Here is a 23,669-nt window from a genome sequence, read left to right on the forward strand (position 1 = left end):
TGTCTTCTTGTGCCATAGATGTCATCAGACATTGGCGATCATGTCGGCAATCCTATTTTTGTCAACAGCCAAAAGAAAAAGTGCTATTGAGCACTTTGGTTTGTCCAAACCAGTCCCTTAGGTTTTGTAGCCATGAAGTTCTTCTGCCTGGACCTTGTTTGCCTTCAATTTTCCCCTGGAGGACTAAATGGAGTATGCTGTATTTTTCTGGGTGTAACATCCCATGTCCAAAATACTCTAACTTTTGCTTTTAATGGCTTGGGTGATTGCCCTTTGCTTTCCCTGGTGGCTTATCACCTCCTCATTTGTGTTTTTGTCAACCCAGTTTATACACAACAGCCCCCAGAGTGTGTGATTAAATCACACAATCTGATTTGGACATTTAGCAACCTGATTGCATTTATAATCATTTGCAGCATCCACCAGTCAGATAAGCATTCTAGCTTTTAATTCTGATTTCTGGCAAAATATATATATATCTCTTTTTGAAAAATGAGTTCAATTAATGATAGCAGTATTCACTAAATGACTATGGCATTTGCTTAATTACTTAAATGGGTTGTAAAATTGGACAAGATCACATGATAACCCACTTAATCATTGTGATGTCTTATAACCATAATTCTAGGTCCTATTACAGTGATACATTGAAAACTGCTTTATGTAAAGCCAATGTGTTATTTTACCTTTAGTTCGTCTGCTAGTCCATTCTCTTTATAATTAATCATGTAAAGACCATTTTCACCTGATTAATAGAACTATGATTTTTTTGTCCTTTTTAGATTTTGGAAGTTTTATGAAGAACATTTTATCATTTAATAATTAACTTACATTTAAAAAATCCATTATAAAATATTGTTATACTTTGTAATAAGACAAAAACCAAATCTGGTCATTTTCTTTTCTTTGACAAATTTAGGCAATTGGCAGCAGGAAAACAAGCACCAACTCATTTTTCCAACTTCATGGCACTCAGAAAGAGAAGGTTGGAAATCATTTTCAGCCTTTTCTCCATCAAAACATGGGTGGATGTCAATGGCAATAAATGTATCAATTTATTATTTACCTGTTGCTTTCATGAACTACTTTTCCAATATAAACACAAGGTATATATTGTACCCATGCATTTTTTCCTTCTCAAATTCAGTGAGGTCGCTAAGGCTCAGGCAACAGCACACAAAGACAGCAGAAGATAGTAAAAATATAATCCCTTGCCCAACACAGTCTTTTCAGAAATGAGAATGAAAAACATATTGCCTAATTATGAAATACAAGACTGAAAATAGTCTCTATGGAATATAAAAAAGTGAAAAAGAAAAGTGTGTGGGGGGACCTATGGCCCAATGTGCCTGCCTTGATTATAGATATGCCTTGCTAGGTATGTCATTGGATCTGGAGAAACATGTATCCTTTCACACCAGGTAAAAGATCCTTGTGAACCATCTCTGATGTGATCTTTCTTTAGCACTTTGGATATCAAGGGGAAAAAGAGTTCTAGTTTTACCTCTTACAAACTGCATAAACCAAATACATTGCTTTCCTGCAATTGCACAGCTGCTTTAGCGGACAATGTATCTGTTTTAAGAATCTCCAACTGGGGCTATAGAAATGCCTTCACATATATCTTTTTTTTTCATGAAATCATTGACACTGCACAACAAAGGTAATAATACTGTACCAACTGAAATGCATCAATTAGTTTGATGTGTATCCAATGGGTTTGTTATATTGACAAGTCAGAAAACATTTACTTCTAGAAGCAGGGACATAGTAATTTTCAGCATTTGTGCAGGAAATTCATCTTATTGCTGAACCACATAAAATGAAGAAAGAATTAAAATGTAGTATTTAAACTAAAGGGGGAACTAAAATGTCTCACCTGATTGAACCAGTTATTCCAAACAACTGCATTATCTTTAAGAGTGAATACCAAGTTTTTCACACTCTGCTGCTCCACCCTTCCAACTTTTACCTGAGAAAAAGACTCATTTGGGAAGATGATGCAATTCACAATGTCATAGCCATCTGTAGATTCTTGGTCTTCATTAAAATAAATTTCATCGCCAGCACTATTGTTAAATCCAATAGCTTTCAAAACACGATGAAGCTAGATAAATACAGATTTAGATATACTTAAACTATGACATAGCTCTTAGCAAAAGAGACAGATTATGCATATTTATTAACCCATTTAATATGATGCTACTGATCTTTTGTGCCTGAGAATTGCAGTCTTGAAATACTTGAAAAGTTGTCACAGGAAAGAAATCATTGATTTATTCTCCATAGGACCTAAGGGAAGGACAAGAAACAATGATGGGAAGCTTGTCAGACAGAGACAAGTTTCTGGAAAAAGTTACCTGCATTTTAAAACAATTTTGTATACACTGTTATTATTAATGCTCACTTCTAAAAATCTAAGAATTAGAAAAAGGAGCCTAGAACATTTGGAAGGAAATATTTATACCTTATGATGAATTCCTTTAATTATTTTTATTTAAATTGTTTAACTGGCAAACTCAAACAAGTGACTATGGGCAGCAAGCAAACATTAAAATACAAGCATTTTTTTAAAAGATAAGTATGATTTTATATTTTTTTAAAAATAGATATCTTGCACATATTCTCCAAAATTGCCCTTATTTCATATGTTCTTCCTTGGAACACAGAAACACGCTGGTATTTAAAATGAGTTTTTGGGTGGGTGGGTGGGTGGGTGGGTTAGAGAGGATAATTGCATCTGCTAACTGCTTTTTTAACAATTGTACAATTGTAAAATTTCAGTATTTTGAAGAATAAAAAATGATTAAAGAATGACTTACCTATTCTCTCCTTCTTTTCCCAAAATGCACTTATTTCATATGTTTTCCCTTAGAATACACAATATTTTTTGGTGTGTGTGTGTGTATACATAATTTCACTGGCTCTTTGGTTTCATAACAACAATTTCAGTATTGGAGAAAATACCTGCCACTGTTGCATGTTCAGAAAACTTGAGTCATCCCATTTTTTCAGATGTCTGTACTTGGAACTATAGGAATAAATTGCATTGAAAGCTTGGGCTAGTATATGTACAGAATTATAGGTACTGTAACTTTGGCCTGACAAGACCCTTTCAAAAACAGCTCCTGGCAGCGACTTCATTTTTTCTTTTCCTCTGCCGTTTATTTCATATTTGACAGAATTCATATCATCATTATAATATCCCTGTTTAAAGGCCGAGAGACAAAATTCCTGAATGAAGATATCACCTTTAGGATAAAGACAATCCAGCGTATCAAGGAAATCCTGGAATCCTGGCACATTGTTTGTATGAATTGTAAAAGACAAAGCACCATGGAAAGGTTTCAGAAACCAGAGCCCTTTGGAATTGACAGCAGTAAAATCCCACTGAGCAGTCATGACCAAAACTTTTGTTACAAAAGGTATTTCTTTATAATAGGCATTACAATCCATCCATATTGTGAACATGAGGAGGTCCCGGGAATCTCCACTTGCAACTACCACATTGGCACTGGTTTGAGAATATATAGTCTCAATTTTATCTAATTCAGTTTTAATTTCTGTTTCAGAGGCAGTTTTTGTTGCCAAAGTCAGAGTAAATGACACACAAATATCATACTTTGAGAGCATTATGGTTAGGAACCTCAAAAACTTTTCTCCCCCATTATTATCTGGTGCCATTATACCTATCCACTTCCATGAGAAATGAAGAAGTAACTGAATTATTCCTTTAAATTGTAATGATTCACTAGGGATCATCCTGTAGAAGAATGGGAACTGGATTTTATCACTCAGCACAGCATCAAAAGAACCATAACTGATCTAGAGAAAAACACATGAGAAATCTAAGGAGTATTAGTGACAATTCTAAGTACTTTCTCCACTATAACATTTACTCAATTAAATAAAATAATTATATTAAATCATTAAATTAAATATTAAACTAAATATTAAACTAAATATTAAATTAAATATTAAACTGGATATTAAATTAACTATTAAATTAAATATTAAATACAATCATTTGTAAAATAAATGAATAACATTTCATCACTGTCATTTCTGTATTTGTAAGATACATTGTGAAATACGTTGTCACAGTAAAAATAAAAATCCATTTAATTGTTCATGGATAACATTATGGACATTGTTAATGTCAATCAAAACATAGATAAAAATCAATTATTCTGGTTAATGATCACTTTTAATATTGAAAAAATAAATTTATATATATTTACATCTGTTGTTGATATCTTTGTGAGATATATATCACTATAAGGCTCAGAGAAGAGAATGTGTAAGAAGAAAGTGCTGCTAATCTATTGGCACTGATGATGTTGCCTAGCTGGGTCATGAAATGTTTGCAACAAAATAAGCAGGCTGACAGAGTACCAAAGACACTTCCTCCTCCAATACTAATCTAATTAGAATGTTATGTAGTATCATCTGTCAGCTGAATATTCATTGAACGTAGACACAACTTATCTTTCAGAATAGTTATACCTGTGGTATCTTGTAAATGCCTATAATATTTGAAATTTGGATAGAATTTTCAGAGTCAAGTCCCCCAACTATGGCCAAGAGTTGTGCATCACACCTATAATTATAGCTTCCTCTTTCTTGTGTAGTAAGCAGTTGCAATGTATATAGATAAGTCATAATTCCCATGTAATAGTTATCAACTATTCGGAAACCCAGAGTGATATTTGATGGAAGCATAGGATCCTTGTTGATCTCATGAACAGCAAACACAGCAGCCAAGACATGCTGATAATTCTTTGGGTGCATTCTGAAAGTTGAATCACATTATGATCTTATGAAAGTGGAAGGTAATAATTTTATTAATAAAAACTGACAGATGACAATATTGCTATTATATATCACTTGATAGAATTCCTTGGTGGCAATCAGCTTATATTTGATTCAGATTCAAATGTAAGCAAATACCTTAATTTCAGAACAGTTGGGAAACATCTAAGAAGTGAAATAAAAGGACAACTGTTTCTTTTCTATAGGATTTTGTTGAAAGCCTGAAAGGCTTTGGAAATTAATGAGTGCTTGTGAACTTGTTAAAACATAAGTAGCAGAGGGTGGAAAAATCAGTTTGGAAAGGAGAAAAGACACACACAAAATGAACAATGTAATACAATAAACACCAATTGTGTTATAATTTGGTAATTATATATCTGCTATTATTTTGACTTCGTTAGAAATGAAGCATTCCATATGATGACCTTCTAAACTTAGCATTGTCGGAAATTTTGAGGAGATACAACGTATATGTTTTCATTATAACTAAGTTATGCCATGGTCTGGAAATGTATAAGGAATGGTTGTTTGAGATTAAGTATCTAACATCACAATAATGCAAGTGCTATACCCAGAAAACTCTGCAGATAATTATGCTTGCTATATCTCTGTTGCTTCATTTTGATTATTATTAGAATAATGTTATTATAATTATTAATCTTGTGAGCTAAAACCAAGATCCTGAAAGCTTTATAATGAGAAACCATTTGAGAATCCATTTCGAAGTCCAAACTCTTCTGCAATAGTAGCTTTGTGGTCAATTGATTGAAGATTGTTCAGTTTAATTTGAATCAAAAGAGCTGCTTATTTGAATCAAAAGAGCTGCTAATTCTTTATGCTGAGATTAGATCAGTCTGAGAGACAGTCAACTAATCGTACAATGTATCACTGGAAAATACAGTTCATGCTTATGAAAATTATTATAACTCGAAACTATGTATTTATGACTGGTTCTAACTATTTAAAATTGCTTGCTCAAAGGGAAAACTTTCAAATTTTAAAAAAGGAAAAGAAATGATAATAAATCTTACCTCTTTGTAATCAAATTAAAGAACAAAGGAGCTTTTTCAAATGTTCCCTGACCATAAAAAGCAGAATGCATAGAAAAAATTCCACCAAAAATATAGTCCCCCATCAAGTAATATTCAGGGAGGTGATTGTTTGCATGATAACTAATTGTTAGATTCCTAGAGATAGTATCAGATGGTAACAGTACCAACAGAAACAGAAGCATATTCATTATGTGAACAAGCAATATATTTTAACTAGTTATAATTAATATCCAAATTTTTACTGTTAAAAAGATTTAACAGGGAAATATAAAGGTATCAATGTACCAATATTTTATAGTACTTTAACTTTCATGCATTATATTTTAGCTGTAGGCTGTTCAATAGGAGTAATGTGCAAAATGGTCTGCATTTCTCTAAATCCATCTAACAAATATTAGATGTATAACAGGCTTCAGTTCTATTGCTGGGGTTGTAATTTTGAATTTCTTAAATTGTATGCAAAAGCTAAATAATCACTGTAATGAATCTGCATAATTCAACAAACGCATTTGCAAGTAATATTGTTAATCTACAGGGACATTGCAAACACTAAAGTAAATCACTGTGATTTCAATAATTGTAGCTGTCCAAATGCCAATCTGTCCCAAGTGTACAAATTTTGTGAAGGAAGGGGAAAGTCTTCATAACTTTCTAACAGGAAAACTAGAAATATTTACTACAAGGTAACTCTAAGTGACACCACAGATTAACTATTTTTATGAAGTTTTTTTCATTTTTATAACAAATAACCAAATGTATATTGTTACATAATCAACATTATTTTGTATTATTAAATACTAACATCACTTCATCTTACCATCAACCCCCCAAAACAATTATTGGCTCCTCTGCTCTCCACACACCATATTTGTACCCTGTCTATCATTTTCTTCTGTCATCCTTCTCTTCTCTACTTCCCCTTCCTCTCTTCTCCTCCTCTCTCCCCTTTCCACTCCTCCTTTCTCTCCTCCTATTCTCCCCTACCCTCTCTCCTTATCCTCTCTTCCTCCCTTACCTCTCTCCTCTCTTCCACACTCTTCATCTCATTTACTTGGTGTATTTCATCCTCTGAGCAAGCTCTGTTTTATGTTGATGGTATTTATAATTTCATTTCAATAAACATCTTTAATTTTAACAATTTTTTTAAAAAATGAAGAAAAAAGCATACATATATAGCAATGGTATTTTAAACCCCCCCCAACTTATTTTTGGCTGAATGTGTACCTGATTACAATTCCCAGCTATTCTCATCATAATGTTGTATATTTATATATCATAATCCACCCAAAATTTTAATTTGTCTTTATAATCTCATTATAAATATATTTCATGTTCCCCTTCCATTTTTCCATATCTTAATGTAGCTTACATTTAATTGTCTTTAAATAACAATTCTTGTTCCACAATGTTCAATACAATTCCATTGATCTAATATGTAAAATAACAAGCAATACACACATCACTTTGTTCATCATCTTAAGAATTCTATATGCATCTATACTTCATATTTTTTTCCAATTTTTATTTATTTATGAACAAAGACAAGCAAACATAAAAATAAAAAAAAACCATCTTCCATTAGAAATTGTAGAAAGTGTGTCAGTTGGTTACAGTATTTCCATGCATCTCTTCCATAGTCATCACCGCTTTTCATATCAAATCACATATTTTAAATTCACATATATTCATGTATATCACGATTATTATATCTCAACCTTAATTTGACTATAATTGTTTTTACATCCTTTTATATATAATATTCAAAATGTAGAATAGGATTATATAACATTCAATTAAATCATCCTAAAATCGTCCAATCACAATACATCTTTATAACATATTCTAGATAAAGCTTTTAAACCTCCTCTCATATTCTCCATGTGTTGTTTATACAAAATTTCATATTATCAAACTAATATATCTATATGTATTGTTATCATTATTAATCATTATTTAACTATAGCTATTGCCACTTCATTTTATACATGCTACTAGTAAACTAAATTTAGCTTAGTTTTTATTATACATTTTAATTGCATCAACCTGTATCTTTCCAGTAATAGTGCAGTCTCATACTGTATCTCTTGCCATTTGTAGCTTTAATATTCTAGTTACTTTCTTAATAAATCTTGTATGAACTTGTCTTTGCAACATGTTGTTCCATTCGTATCTCATAAAAGCTCAAAACCCAGCATCTGCTCTTTCCATCAGCTTATTTTTGGTTATCACTGGTGCTTCTGTCAAGATTTCTCTCCTTATCTCTGTCAATTTTTCTCTCTTTTCTTCTTCTGTGCTTTGAAGTCTGGGGTAGAGTTCCAATCCATCTATCTCCCCTTTCCATATTCTGCTCTTGCCATTACCAACCATTCTCACTTTATTGTCAGTATCCATAGATTTCTTGTCTCTTTGCTCATTTTCTTCTTCTATCTTTTGAACTCTGTCCTCCACTTTCTTCATTTGGTAAACATCCTCAGTTTCTCCATCAGATTTTTCTGTTTTGTATTCCATATTCTCCAATCTCTTTTCAATTCTCTTTGTCACAACTAATAGATTTTGAATTTCAAACATAATCATTTGCAATGTTACAGTTTCTTTTTCCTGATAAGCCATTCTTTCAATTTTGCAGACGCTGCCACTATAGGGTTCAGGGCTATTTTAATAAGCTTCAAAAAGTTTCATTTATTATCTTTCAAGTCAAAATGTTGTCTTCCTTCCAATAGCTAGTGATAGAACTTCCAAAAGGCACCTTTTGTATAAACAACTTGCGCTCTTCCTACTATCACAGTCAGTAAACAAACTGAAAGAAACTTGACTCTCAAGTGATCAAAGAGAAAGAAGAAAACACAATTTATCCAGCCTCTAAGTGGCAGTGTAACTGCTTGTCTTCCTGTTGTTACAACCCTCTTTATAATCTTTCTTATTATCTTCTTTATATTCCAAGCTTAAGAAAGAAAAAAAAACCTTAAATGGATATCAAAAACAATCCAATCAATCAAATCAAGCATTATTTTTTTTAAAGGAAAATTTTAATCCATAGGTGTAAGCAAAAGTGAAAAAAGAAGAAAAAATTTATCCATTCAGTTTAAAAAATAGGGAGCCTTTGCAAAAATTCCATTCATGAAAAAAATTAGAAACAGGATAACACACTAAGTTTAATGTAGATTAATTTCACCGCTTACAGTCTTCTATCTTCAATTTTAATTTAGCTTAATTTTTTTTTGGGGGGGGGTAGTCTCTTTTTCTAATAATAAAATTTCCTCACCAATTCGATACACTTTCTCTTTTTTCTTTCCTCCCACTCCGGAGCTGTCCCAACTTCAGCAGCTTCATTAGCTGCATTTCTGTCACTGGAAAAAAAGGCTATTCCTGGATCTTTCAGGGACTTTGCGATGTCCCTGAGATCAGCAGGATGTTCTCTTCTCAATCACCATTTCTGCGGGATGGTTTAGGTCTGAATGGATCGTCCAGTGGCAGAAATATCGATTGCGATCTCGGAGCACCATGATCGCACGTTGTGCTGTTGTGACATCTGCCCCTTTCCATACGTCATATATTTTAACCTTTATTTAATTATCTTTCCATTATCCTGTTCAATCAGTTAGCAACTCAGTTTAATTATCATGTAAAAGAGTAAATCACATGCCTCAACTTTATATTCTCCACATAACAATTTCTAAATATCTGATTTTTCCTTAATAAGTCTTTTGTCCCAATTCTCTATTCCTGTCGCCTCCCTTTTCTTTGTTAGGACATATACTCCCTTTTCAGTTTTTTCCTATGCCACTGTCAAACTCAGTGAAATATTTTTTCTGCTTTTTATTTTCCTTTACTGGGACACCTCCCCTCTTTTCAATTTTCCCTATACCACTGTCAAGCACAGTGAAATCTTTTATTTGCTTATTATTTCCCACCATTTCTACCATTTCATTGCCCCCCCCCTCTTCTTCTTTCATTTCCTGCTTCTCCTCAGATTCTGGCTTCAAAATTCTGTTTAAACTTAATTTTAATGACTTATGCATATTTTTATAATTTCATGCAGTTCTTCAAATTCCCACCTTTCCATAATGTCCGGTTCCAAAGTTACAGTTAGTTATACAGTTAATTATAATTTAAGTTCAAAATTTTCAAAGATTTTTCTTATTTTGCAATTTTGGTCCAACTTATATTCTAATTCAGTTAAAACAGAGAGGCTCTGATCCAGCTATATATTTTGGTTCAGCTAACATGGAGAGGAAGAGAAGGGGGAGACATCTTAATCACTTCACTTTCTTTGTTCTTTCCTTCGACAAATGGTTCACCGATAGTTTCCAACAATACAGCTTGAAATTTTTAAATCATTTTAAATCCAGGCTAGTGCTTTTTCTTAATTTTTTCCTTATTACATTCCACATTTCATTGATTAGAATATGTTTTATAATTAAAATATGTTTGCTTAAAATATGTTTTAATTAGAACAAACTCAGACAGACTTGGACAAAGCAAGTCTCCTTGATATGCTTTTAACTTTCGTTTCTCCTCCCCCTCCTGCTTTTCCAAATTCTGATTTATGTCCGTTGGTTAATTAAATATACTTTCCAAGCTTTACATTCCATTCATTGCTCAGACAAGATTGGATTATAAAGAAGAAAATAGTTGTTTAATATATGTTAATCAGGACAAAACTCGAACAAAGCAAATCTCCTTGGTATGTTTTTAACTTTCATCTTCTATTTCTTTATAGAATTTTCCATTGTCAATTAATATCTTTTAAAGACATAATCTTTTCAAGTCCAAACTCAAAGTTTGTGTTTCAATGTGTTAGTCAATTCTCTGTATTCCTCATTTCTGTCATCAAGTTGTTTAAAACAAGCAGTTCTTTTTTGGCTTAATTATTTTTAACTGCCATTATTTTCCCCTTCTTTATTTTCTTTCTGTCAAAATCCCAATCTATCCATAAATATTATTTATACTCACAAGGTTTTTTTGCCTTTTCCAAAGTCTCATTTATGTCAGTTGGTTAATTAAATCTTCTTATCAGGTTTAATATTCATATAACCACTCGTGCTTAGATGCTTTGGCCAGCAGCCAGCAGCTTGATGGTAGCCATGTTGCCATGCTGCCTCCCCTAATGTCAATCCAAAGAACTACCTATGAGGAACCTGTTACATTCCTCTAGGTCTAATGAGACGTGGCTCCCTCTTCATTCCGCCCACAGTGAAGTTCTGATCCAAAAGGATTTCGGCAGTACTGCAATGCTCTCTACATGGGGCTTCCCTTGAGATGCACTCGGAGACTACAGTTGGTCCAGAACGCGGCCGCGCGGGTGATTATGGGGAGGTCTAGATACTCCCCTGTAACACCTCTCCTGCGCGAGCTGCACTGGCTTCCTGTGGTCTACCGAGTGCGTTTCAAGGTTTTGATTATGATCTTTAAAGCCCTTCATGGCATAGGACCTAGTTACATGCAGGATCGCATCCTGCCCCACACATCCCTACGACCAATTCGCTCACACAGAGAGGGACTTCTCCGGGTGCCGTCCGCCAAACAGTGTCGGGGGGCGACATCCAGGAGCAGAGCCTTCTCTGTGATGGGCCCAGCCCTGTGGAATGACCTCCCCCGTGACATCAGGATTATTTCCGATCTCCGCTCCTTCCGTGTACAGTTGAAGACCCACCTCTTTCAATTATCCGGCCTGGCTCAACCGTAATTTTTTCATATTCCTCCTGACTGTCTTTTTTAAATTTTAAATTTTTATTGTATATTGGGTTTTTATTAAACGGGGCATGTTAATGGTTTTAATTTGCCTAAATGTTTTAATCTATTACCTCCTCCGTGCATGTATGTCTGTGTATATATGTATGTTTATATATGTCTTAGTGTACGCCGCCCCGAGTCCTGCCCGGAAAGGGAGTGACTAATAAATCCAAATTTTTTATTATTATTATTATTATTATTATTATTATTATTATTATTATTATTAGTTTGTCAGACAGAATTTACGTGAGCCTCTTCAGAGGCCACATTGTTTCTGTCTGTCTTGCAGAGATATTCCCGCCCATTCACCACAGATTAACTATTGTAATATAGCATACATGAAATTTGTATAATTTAGGAGTTTCCAGAAGCTTCAACTAGTGATGTCTGACAGATTGTCTATTTACTATGATGTCCATATCATAATCAAAAGAACTATATTATTTTGCATTTGATATACAAAGACTAAGTAGGGCAATAAATTATATATTCTAAACAGATATTGCCTTACAAGCTGAAGGGCTAAATAGCTCATTAAGAAACAATTGGGTCAATGGAAAATATCATCTTAAAGATTCCCAACTATCACAGGATAGTTAGTAGACTGTTAATAGACTGTTGCTAGAATTATCCACAATACTCAATGTATGGTCTCACAACAGATTTAAGATAATCAAAATATGGTTTTGTTGTGAGTTTGCTTTCCATTTGGAGAATGGAACTCACCTTTTAATTAATAGATCCACTTCAGCTTCAAATTTTTCATTGAGCTGTCCACTGTCACTCCAAAATCCCACCCCCTCTCACACACAATATTTTTCCAAAATATTTATGGCTTACTTTTGCTTGGGCACTGGGAGAAAAAACCATCATATTGATTTATTCCAAGAAGAGCAATTAATGTTTTGTTTATTTTCCCTTGAAATGACTTGATGCAGAGGGATTAAGATAAATAAAGGAGAATATCTTGGTAAGTACAGTGTTTGTGATCTGCTGTGCTGTTTTCCACTTGACTCTCTTAAAGTGTCATATAGAATGTTGGAAAGAATTCAGAGATAACTGTATAAATGCAAGTATGAAAGAATATACGTATTAGTGACTTTTCTTAACTAGTATGGTAACTAGGATTTTCTTTTGTCATGAATACCACAATCTTCCAATGATTGCTACTTGCTCTTTGAGAAGAGTAATGAATCCAGGAGAACCTCCAAGTTGTAACCAGGTCTGTGTAGAGTAGTGCCATCCCATCCAGAACTAACAGTGCTAAAATCACAGATATTGAAGCTTCATGCACCCAAAACCACCCAGTCTTGCCATGGTTCAACCAAAACCTATTGTCCTCCATCCAGGACACCACAACCTCCAGGCACTACAAGAGGGCAGACACAGCATCACTTAGACCACTGGGGTAAAGATATAGATCTGAGTATCATCAGTATACTGATGATATTTCAACCCATGGTGATGGATAATCTTACCAGTAGCTTCCTTTCGATGTTAAAGAGGAGTGAGGAGAGTTCTGAGCCCTGTGGCATGCCACAAAATAGCACCCAAAGGCTGGATATCTCACTTCTTATTAACATCAATTGGGGCCATCCTTGCAGAAAGAAGTTGAACTAGAGCAAGACTGTGTTGCCCAACCCCACCCCCCATAGCCAGCTCAAAAGAACGACATGGTTGATAACATCAAGGACTGCTGAAAGGTCAAGGATAGAAACAATGGTTGCACTATCCCCATTCTACTCTTCCCAGAGATCATCAACAGGTGTATCCAATGTCATTTCCATCCCATAATGAGGCAATCTATCCAGGTATGAACTTTAGGAGCAAATCATTTCTTACTTAAGGCTGCTTATAACTCCTTGGGTTTTTTCTCATTGTGAAGGTTTACAAATTTCATTTTATATGATCCACATACTCATTGTTGTCTTTTCTCTTATCTCATATTGCAGAAAGAAAGGAATCATAAGCTGAAAGCTTGTATTGACCACTTAGAGGAAGAAAACAATGTAGGAGTAGAAACCTCAATTTAGATTTTGTAGACTACAAGTAACCCAGAGTGTGAGGAAATATGCATGCATGCATGCATGCATACATACATACATACATACACACACACATACACACACACACACACACACACACACGTCCGTGTGTGTGTGTGATTTCACTAGATAAACTTGCATAAAACAGTGGAGAATCAGAAAAAAACAGCTAATGATAAGCATAAGATTGCAGATATAGAAAGAATTTGAACTGATGAAGTCCACCACTTTCTGATGTGCTCTTTATCAAAAATCCATAGTAAATAATAATTTTTCAACTATTCAGTAACCTTATTAGATCTTAAACTGCAGTTTGGTTCACAGATGTTAGTGGATTACAACATTGAATTCAATTTTATTAAAAACTTTTCTGAGCAGCAATTTGTATAAAATTGTTTATAATGTTAGAGGAATGTATTCAAAACCGTAGATTGAAGTATAAAACTGTAAACCAAGATACAGTGTTGAAAGCTCAACAAATTTAGCTTCCTTATTAAACTTGCTTGTGATGATGGGCATGGGTTGTTACCATTATATCTCACCTATTCAAGAATAGAAAGTCTTAGCCAGGGCAAGAAAAAGACAAAAATCAGGATGCACCTCATTCTGAATGGCACCATTTAAGGTCAATAGAAAAATATTAATTAGATGATGTTCTGTAGTTCCCATTGCTAACAGAGCAATAATCCATTTTTGGGATATGTGTGTGTGAGAGAGAAATAAGAGAGGTTTAGTCAATCAAAACATTGACATAGTTTTGAGCTTAAAAATAAATGCTGGAAGTCATATTTAACATAGGTAATTTCAGGGAACATTTTTATTTCTTTCTGCTGCAGGTTTGAAGAGCATACTAAGAGCTGTGGTTTGAATATTGCAAGATAAATTATGATCAGTATGACATCTGCAATAGACCTTTTTAATTATTATTTCTCATATTTGAACACAGTGTGATTGAGCAGAAAGAGGAGGAACAGCTGGGGAACATTGGTCTAACCATTCTCTTTTGGTTCTGTACTGAGAAATCAAAATGCATTTATCTGCTAACCCACCTTTCTATATTTGTCTTTCTTTTCTTTGCTCTAAATTCTTTAATAACAAAGGAAGATGTAAATATTTTATCGAAAAAATACAAAAAAGGATGGACATGTTATAAACATTTAATGACATTATTGTGGTTTCACTAGTACATTTCAAATGAGCAGAATTAAAAGTGCACAAACATTTGTAGAGAGTCAGTTTGATGTAGTGTTAAGGCATTAGATTAGAAATCAGGAAATTGTGAATTCTTAGCCAGAAGGCTGGCTAACCTTGGGCCAGTCACTTATTTTTAGTTTTATGAATGAATTATTGTAACATATTATACATTGTGCCTCTCTTGAAGATGTTCTGGAAGTTACAGATGGTCCAGAATGCAGCAGCATAAGCAGTAATGAAAGGTTTCCACTTCTGAAATCTTACTAAGAAAACTGCAGAGATTAATCCAGGCACTTGCCAGAAATGAACAGGAATTTGAATACATCATCATCATCATCACCACCACCACCACCACCATGGATGCTGGCAACAACCTGTATCAATCATTAGTGCCAGTTAATAATATTTGATACATTTTCAAATGTTCTGTTGACTGAGTTTCATGTTTAATGAATAAAGTATATAATAATAATATAAATGGACAAGCAAACAAGCATTCATCCTGCTTACACAAAACTTCCTTAGGTATGATTTCAAGTCTGCCCATTGACAGAATTCTATTTATATTAGTTGAAGTTATCGCTACATAAATATTAATAATATTTATTATTAACAATATTTAAGCTAAGAGAAAGAGTTTAAAAGCTTTATACCCATCATAACATAGCCAATTTCTTTAAAAGTGTCTTATTCTGAAATGGAACTATTTTCCAATATGAATGCTTGTTTTGTTTTGTTTTATTTATACAGAAATGGAAAATTGGACAGAAGTGCCAGAATTCATTCTCCTAGGTTTAACAAATGACCATACACAGCAACACATTCTCTTCACAGTTTTCCTACTGCTGTACCAGGCTTGCTTGCTTGGAAATGGAGCCATCTTGGTAGTTATCTTTGTTGAACCATGGCTACACACACCCATATATATTTTTTCTAGGGCATCTATCATTTTTGGACATATGTTGCTCTACAGTAATTGTGCCAAAAATGTTAACTGAGTTCATAACAGAGCAACAAACTATCTCCTTTGTTTGTTGCCTCACTCAGATGCATTTCTTTCATTTCCTGGATAGCAGTGAGGGCATGCTTCTGGGTTTCATGGCATTTGACAGCTATGTAGCCATATGCAATCCTTTCCATTATACCATTATCATGAATAAATGGACTTGTGTTACACTAGCTGGGGCCACCTGGGCTGCTGGCTTCTTTCATGCCCTGATGCACACAGAAGTGACTTCTCAGCTATGGTTTTGTAATCCTAATCTTATCCAGCACTTTTTTTGTGGCATCAAACCTCTCCTCCTGTTGGCTTGCAGCAGCACAGTCCTAAATCTCACACTTCTTAATGTTGTCATTAAGTGGTATTGCTCTGACCCCTTTCTTCCTTACTCTCTTGTCCTATATTTACATTGTCACATTCCTCTTTTTCAAAAGTGGCTCATGGCAGAACCATTGGAAAGCTTTCTCCACCTGTGCTTGACATCTGACTGTTGTTGCTCTTTTGTACATCCCTGTTATTTTTAATTATATTCTTAGTTCTGCTGTTGAATCCACTGAAAGGGAGATGAACATGATTCTGTTGTATAGTGTCTTCACTCCAGTTTTAAATCCTTTGATTTATACTTTGAGAAACCAAGAAGTCAAATCTGCCTTGAGAAAAATCCTATTCAGAAAAGCTCTTTCTAGAGGGATATGAACACATACAGGAGTGTCACATTAGAATTTCTTTGTATGGGAAAACTCAATTTTTGGAAGTCATTGGTTTCCAAAATCCCCAAAGCTGTTTGGGCCTTTTCCGCACCAATCTCCTGTCACCAATCACTTTCAAAGATCTCCAGAGCTCAATATGTCAAAAAAGAAGTAGCTGGATCTTTTCTCAGATGCCATTTTCCTTTGGTTTCTAGATGCTAGCCTCCCCCACCCCCCGATCATTAACTCCACTGGACTTACACAAGAGAAGTGTGCATAAGGACACGTGGCCCTAAGCAGCCAACTGGAAGTTTGGAAATGATCTGTCTCCAGCTTCCAGAGGGCTTACCAGAAGGGCCGGGGAGAGGCAATTTTCATTCTCCCCAGGCTTCAGGAAACCTCCAGAGCCTGGGGGTCATGCACACATGCACAGGAGGATTGCACATGCATGCACAAGTGGCCAGGAAGGATTGAATTGTAATGCCATCACTGCCCTATACTATGTCACACAAGTGGCTGTCTAGTCTCTCTTAAAGACTCAAAACTTCTGAAGGTAAGCCATTCCACTATTAATTGTGCTAACTGTTAGGAAGTTTCTTCTTAATTCCAGGTTGCTTCTCTCCTTGATCAATTTCCATTCATTTTTTCTTGTCTTGCCTTCTAGTGCTTTAGAAAATAGGTTGACATATTATACAAGTTATAAGTTGACATAGGTTACAATTTTGTATACTATAAAATTTCACAACCCTTTGAAGAGCATTGTAAACCAGAACCTAACTTAAATTATTTTAAAATTGTATAAAATCACAGATAGTGAATATGATTGCTTCTAATTTGTATTATATTTTTATACATTAATCATATTAAAAATCAGTTTGGGATAACTCTGCTGGGATTTTTATTTTATTTTATCTTATCTTAGTTTATCTTATCTTATCTCATCTTAGTTTAGTTAATTTATATAATATAATTTATATAATATAATCAGCCAAAATCATGGCAACTCTGGATAGATTACAAATAACTGCTCATAATAACTGCCTTATGCCACCGGGCTTGACATTTTGGGCTTTGGGAAGATATTAGAACTATGTTGACTAATATCTGACCTAAGCATAGTACATAAAATTGTCTGCTACAATGTCCTACTTGTCAATGACTACTTCAGCTTCAACTACAATAGTACACGGGAAAACAATAGATACAAACTAAAGGTAATCTGCTCCAAACTCAATTGCAGAAAATATGACTTCAGCAACAGAGTGGTCAATCCCTGGAATTCACTATCCAACTCTGTTATTACATCCTCAAATCCCTGTAACTTTAATTAAATTGTCTAGCATGGATCTCACCCTTTCCTAAGAGGTCTATAAAGGGCGCGCATAAGCACACCAGCGAGCATATCATCCCTGTCCTATTGTCCCCAATTATTCATACCCATTTCTTGTGTTCATGTCCATGTTTATACTTATACCTATTATCTTGTACATGTTTGACAAATAAATAGATAAACTAAATAAATAAACTAAACTAACAAATATAAAGAAAGTAAAACATGGCTGTCCAGAAGAACAAAGTCAAATGTTAAAGCAGAAGAAACCAAATTAAACTAAAAGTGGCTTCACAATCACATTTTTTCCAAGACCTAAAGATGAGGAGTAAAACTTTTGGAGGGAATCTTGTTCCTGACAGATAACATCACAACCAAATAGGCATCCTTCTGGATTTCACAACATAACACTGCTTAAGGGGAAAGACCCAAATCACAACCATTCTGATTGATTTCTCTGTCTTTGAAGCTGTTCCATCACATGATTCTTTCTCCCACATCCACAAAAGGAAAAAGGAGAGATGGAAAACAAATGTAAAATACACAGAAAGTCCCTTCAAAATAGCCAGAATCTTTCAGTCAGAAGGCCACAAGGACCCAATTTTTTTTGTGTGATGGGGATCTAGGAAGCCTTGGGATTTCATTTTGTTTTTGTTATTTTTTTGAACAAAATTTTATTGGTTTTTTAAAAAATAAACAAGGAAAGGGGTAGTGGAACAGGTTACAATTTTGGCAGTTACATTATAGAGGAAATGCCCCCCCCCCCATTCTCATAACTTTCATTTATTAATACATTAGATTATTACTACTTAGTGCTTTTGTCAGCATATAAACTTTTATCTTCAAATAATTTCAATCATTTTATACCAAACAGATTTTCTTGTTCATTTTTGTGATCTGAGTTTTCTCAATGTTGCCCCCCTCCAGCAGAGCTCCGGCCCCTCCCGTGTCCTGTATGTCCGGTGTAGTGTCATCAGTTTTATCTAGGAGAACTTTATTTTTTTTCCATGAAGGCCTGCGCCTCTGTGGTTGTATTGATTCTAACTCTCGTGTCCTCCCAGAATATTAGCATACCTTCCGGCATCAGCCATCTAAACCACACCCCTTTCTGGTATAATTTCTTCGCTAATAGCGAATAGTTTTTTCTTTTATCTCTCACTTTCTTAGGGATCTGTTTCAGAATAGCTATTTCTCTATCCTGGTATTTAGTGCTTGCCCCCTTTGGGCACTCAGAATCTCATCTCTTGTGGTCTTTGTAAGAAATTTAATGTGTACCTCACTTGGAACATTGTGTGTTCTGGCATATGCTGAGTTTACTCTATAAACCAGGTCTATGTCCCACCCCATCTGTTGTTTGTCTTTTTTAATATATTCCACCAATAGGTTTGTCATAATATCCCTTAAATCTTCATCATCAGCCTCAATTACATTTTGAAATCTAAGAAAAAGGGACATCCTTTCAAATTCCATTTTTATCTGGTGATTCTCAAGTTCTTGGTTCCCTTTCTGCACACCTCTCACCTCCCCCCTCATCTCAGCAGTCCCCTCCTCCAAAAGTTCCAGTCTCTGTGTATTTTGGATCGCCCGGTCTTGGTTCTCTCTAAGCTGCTCATTCATTTCTTTCAATTGGTTTTTTAAGTCCTCCTGCCCCTTTAAAAGTTGTTCAAACATCTGTTGAAAGTCCACCTCAGAAGGCTTAGGCTGAAGCAAAGAAGTTAAAGTCTGTTGTCCACTGGGGCTGGACGTTGAAGATGTTGGGGCGGAGACAGCAAAGCCCGGCTTCCCCGGTGGTGGTCTTTTAGGTGGCATTGTAATATGCAAAGAGATCACAAAGTCAGTACAGAGAAGAAACAATTAGGAAGGTAGACTGCCAAGAAGGGTTATGAGACAAGGAGTCCAAGCAGATAAGAACCTTTTCTGAATTCAGCTCCTGGCAATAAAGCAATAGGGTCCTTTGTTCCAAGCCCAGGGTAAAATGTAACAAGAGATTTATCTGAGTGTCACGGAGACAAAGACAAGATGCCGGCAGTTTCTGTGGGTGGAGTCAAATTTCAATGTCTATGAAGACGACGGAAGTGTGCCATCTTGCCCTGCCAGCTCCGGGGTCCGTGGGCAACAATCCAAAAGTTTTCAAAGTTTTCAAAGTAAAACAGATCAGCACCTCATTTCACAATTGCAATATAAAATCTGCCTTTGCTATGAGCGTGATTTCGTTACTGGGCTCCCCCCCTCCTCCTCTGGGGGCAGGGAGCAAAACAGTTTAAAGCCGCTTGTCCAAGGGGGGGGGAAATCCCCCTCCCTCCAATCATTCTTCCCAGAGACAAGTTGAAAGTTGGTTTTAACAGGCTGACAGTCTTTTTTTTCCCCTTTAGTCAGAAAAGGGAATGGGGGGAATTTCCACCTCACTGCACAGCAGCTGCGTCCTTCAGATCTTGGTTTTCTTCCAGCTGCCTCATCGCGAAGATGCCGCGGCGCCTCCCCTCTTGCCTCCCGATGCCTAGGGCGATGCGGGGAGCCCCCCGGCCGCCGACGACACAGGGGGTCCCCCGCTATGCCGCCCCCTCGGCAGGAGCCCCTCCAGGGCGTCCTGTGCCCCCCGGATCAAGGGGGAGCCCACCAGGAGTGCACGGGGCGAGCAGAACCTGCCCATCACGATCCGCAGCCGGAACTGGAAGTCGTCTTGGGATTTCATTTTGAACATATTTGGCCAGTTATTTTCTTTCAGCTAAACCTTACAGATATGTTGTCCTGAAGAGAATAGGAAAAGGAGAGATTATTAGAGACATTCACTGCCTTGAGCTATGTATAAAAACAGTAGGGGAGAATATATATATAAATAAAATAAAAATCTATATTTTAGGTTTTTGAAGTCTGGCAGCAGTTCTATGATATATTAGAAACTAACTTTTTTTTCAGTTACATTTTTATGGAGTATATTCTATTAGAGGCTATTATCCCTGAAATAAATTTTCTATATAACTTGTCCTATTTCACTGTGTCCTTCCAATTATTTCTCAAATGTTTGATCAGAGAATGGAATGCTTTGAGAAAGCATCCATACTTCACCCATGCCTATCTTGTAGAATGCAATAATTTGCTTCTATTCAGATCCTTGGCAATTTTCCTTTATTTATCATATTGGAGTACTTTAATCATCATTTTCTCCTGTGTGTGTGTGTGTGTGTGTGTGTGTGTGTGCGCGCGCGCATGTATGTATGTATGTATGTATGTATGTATGTATGTATGTATGTCCCAAGACTCAAAAAGCTCTGCTAAATTAGTGTTGTTAAAAGATATTGTGGACAATGATGGTGGCATATTTTTTTGGTATATGAGCAGAGGAAAATATTTTGATCCTGCTTATCTGACCATGACCTATCTAGTAAGAGTTGAAAATTCTATCTATTCTTCATGTTCATAGAATCAAAGTTGCCTTGAGAATGACCAGTGTGTAGACTATTTGGAACTGCTAAGAAAGAGAATATTTGCAGAATCATGTATGTTGCCATGTGTCCCCAAGGGAAAAATGGGACATGATTATTATAAATTAGTAGATAAATATTCTTTCCTTTAAATTTCATCTGATAATTCATTCATAGTATAGAATCTGCTGAAAATTGTTGGAAGAATATAGTTTCATGCATAATATGCAATATCTGTTACCAAGAAACAAAGTGTAATCCTTTATTAACTCTGAACCACAATTGCTAACAAATGGGAAGAAAAATGCAGAAAAAGGTTGAGGTTATTATATCTATCTAGATGAACTTAACTCCTGTATTTTAAAGGTTTGCAAATAGTAAGATATAACCCTTGTTATTTGCATCTCAATTCCCATTTACAGTGTAATCTTCAAATCCTTGAAATGAGATACAATATTTTTATATAAAAATAATTGATATTACTTCATTTCATCATTTGTTCTAAATCTGCTTGAAAAACACTTTTATTTATTTCTATATTATGAATTAAATTCTTTTTTCCTGTTGCCACACCATTGCTTTCCCCCCTTCAAATACAATCACTGTCTTTCTTTACTTCTTTTTTGCTTCTACTTTCTTTTATTTCATAATCTTAATATCTTAATAAAAAAAATGAAGTGCTGATTTTCTGTCTGTTGCACTCATATGAGAAGTGATAAAAAATACAATGCAAGTCACTCCATCCAATTTCATTACTTGATGTATATTAGAGGGACACAAAATCTACAGTACAAGCCTATTGCATTAAACAAACACACACATACACAACAAATCTAACAGCAAATGTATGAAGTTATAAACCTTTGTGCAGAGTGAATTTGAATCTCTTGCGGTCTTTGCTTCCTTTAATTTGTTTCCATTAAAATTAATTTAATCTTAATTTTAATGATGAAACAAATCTGAATAAAATGAAATCTTCCATGATCTGTATTCTGCACTCATAAGAAAAAGGAGAAAAAGTCAAATGCAAGCAGGTCACTTTCTCCAATTTCATTGTAAAGTATAGATAAACAAACAAACAAGAATTTAATATCAAAACAAAATAAATGTAATATATGAAAATGTAAACTTTTTTAAGACTGAATTTTAATAAGGTGCCTCATAACTAAATGTCAAACACTGTTTAGAAAAGGGTTTTACAATGCCATATCTAGCACTGTGATGCTTTCTCAAATCACTATTTTTAAAAAATGTCTGAATTTATTCTCCTGGGTCTAACAAAGGATCACAGGCTGCAACATGTCTTTTTCACACTTTTCATGCTTCTTTACGTAGCCTGTTTATTAGGAAATGGTGCCATCCTGGGAGTTACCCTAGCTGAGCCTCAGCTCCATACCTCCATGCATTTTTTTCTGGGAAACCTTTCTTGCTTGTATATATGTTATTCTACAGTGACTGTGCCAACAATCCTAAGTGGCTTTCTTAGAAAGCTTCAGTCAATCTCCTTTACCGGCTGCCTCACTCAGCTGCACTTCTTCCACTTTCTGGGCTCTAGCGGGGTATGCTTCTGGGCATCATGGCATGTGATAGCTATGTAGCTATCTGTAATCCATTGCATTATACTCTCCTAATGAATAAATTGACTTGTCTTACATTAATTGGGGCCATGTGGGCAGCTGGTTTCTGTTAGATATTAACTCTGTCTGCTATGATGGACTGCGAGGCTCTGGCTGCAGTAGCGGGTGTCAAAAGGTTCCACGAGTTGGGACTACTGGCTGGGGACAGACCTACCCCAGTTTCGCTATCCCCTCGCATGACCAGGTGGACTATGTTCCTGGCAGCATACTCCTACAAACTGATCCATCGCCCCGGTTCCACCCTGGGACACACAGATGCCTTGAGCCATTGCCCCCTTCCAGAACTATTGGCTGACCCCACTCCCGAGACACCGGTCCTACTTATTGACTGCTTGGACACTGGACCTGTCTCGTCCAATGACGTTGCCTGGTTTTCGGCAAAAGACCCCACCATCAAGCAAATCTTGAACTGGGTGTGGAGGGGTTGGCCCAAGGGGCCTGTTGGGGCTGATTGTAAATTGTATGTTACAAAACGAGATGAATTGTCTGTAATTAATGGCTGTCTGCTGTGGGGGGGGAGTGGTTATTCCAAACAAACTGCAAAAGGCAGTATTGGAGGCTTTACATGTGGGGCATCCTAGCATTGTTAGGATGAAGTCCTTGACTAGGAGCTACGTCTGGTGGCCTAACATGGACAGGGAGATAGAAGAATGGGTGGCTACCTGCACACCATGCCAGGAGTCCAGACCAGCTCCCCCAGAGGCGCCCGCTAAGGAGTGGGAGCATCCGCAAGCACCTTGGTCTAGGGTGCACAT

General features: G+C 35.7%; 1 pseudogene across 1 annotated transcript; it reads left to right on the forward strand.

The window, feature by feature from the left end:
• Positions 1 to 15,588: 15,588 nt before the first annotated feature.
• On the forward strand, positions 15,589 to 16,532 carry LOC309381771 (olfactory receptor 12D2-like; annotated as a pseudogene). The gene has a single exon. The product of its transcript is annotated as an olfactory receptor 12D2-like (transcript).
• Positions 16,533 to 23,669: the final 7,137 nt, after the last annotated feature.

The sequence above is a fragment of the Natrix helvetica genome, assembly GCF_964273705.1.
Source record: "Natrix helvetica genome assembly, chromosome: Z".
Taxonomy (NCBI): Eukaryota; Metazoa; Chordata; class Lepidosauria; order Squamata; family Natricidae; genus Natrix; species Natrix helvetica.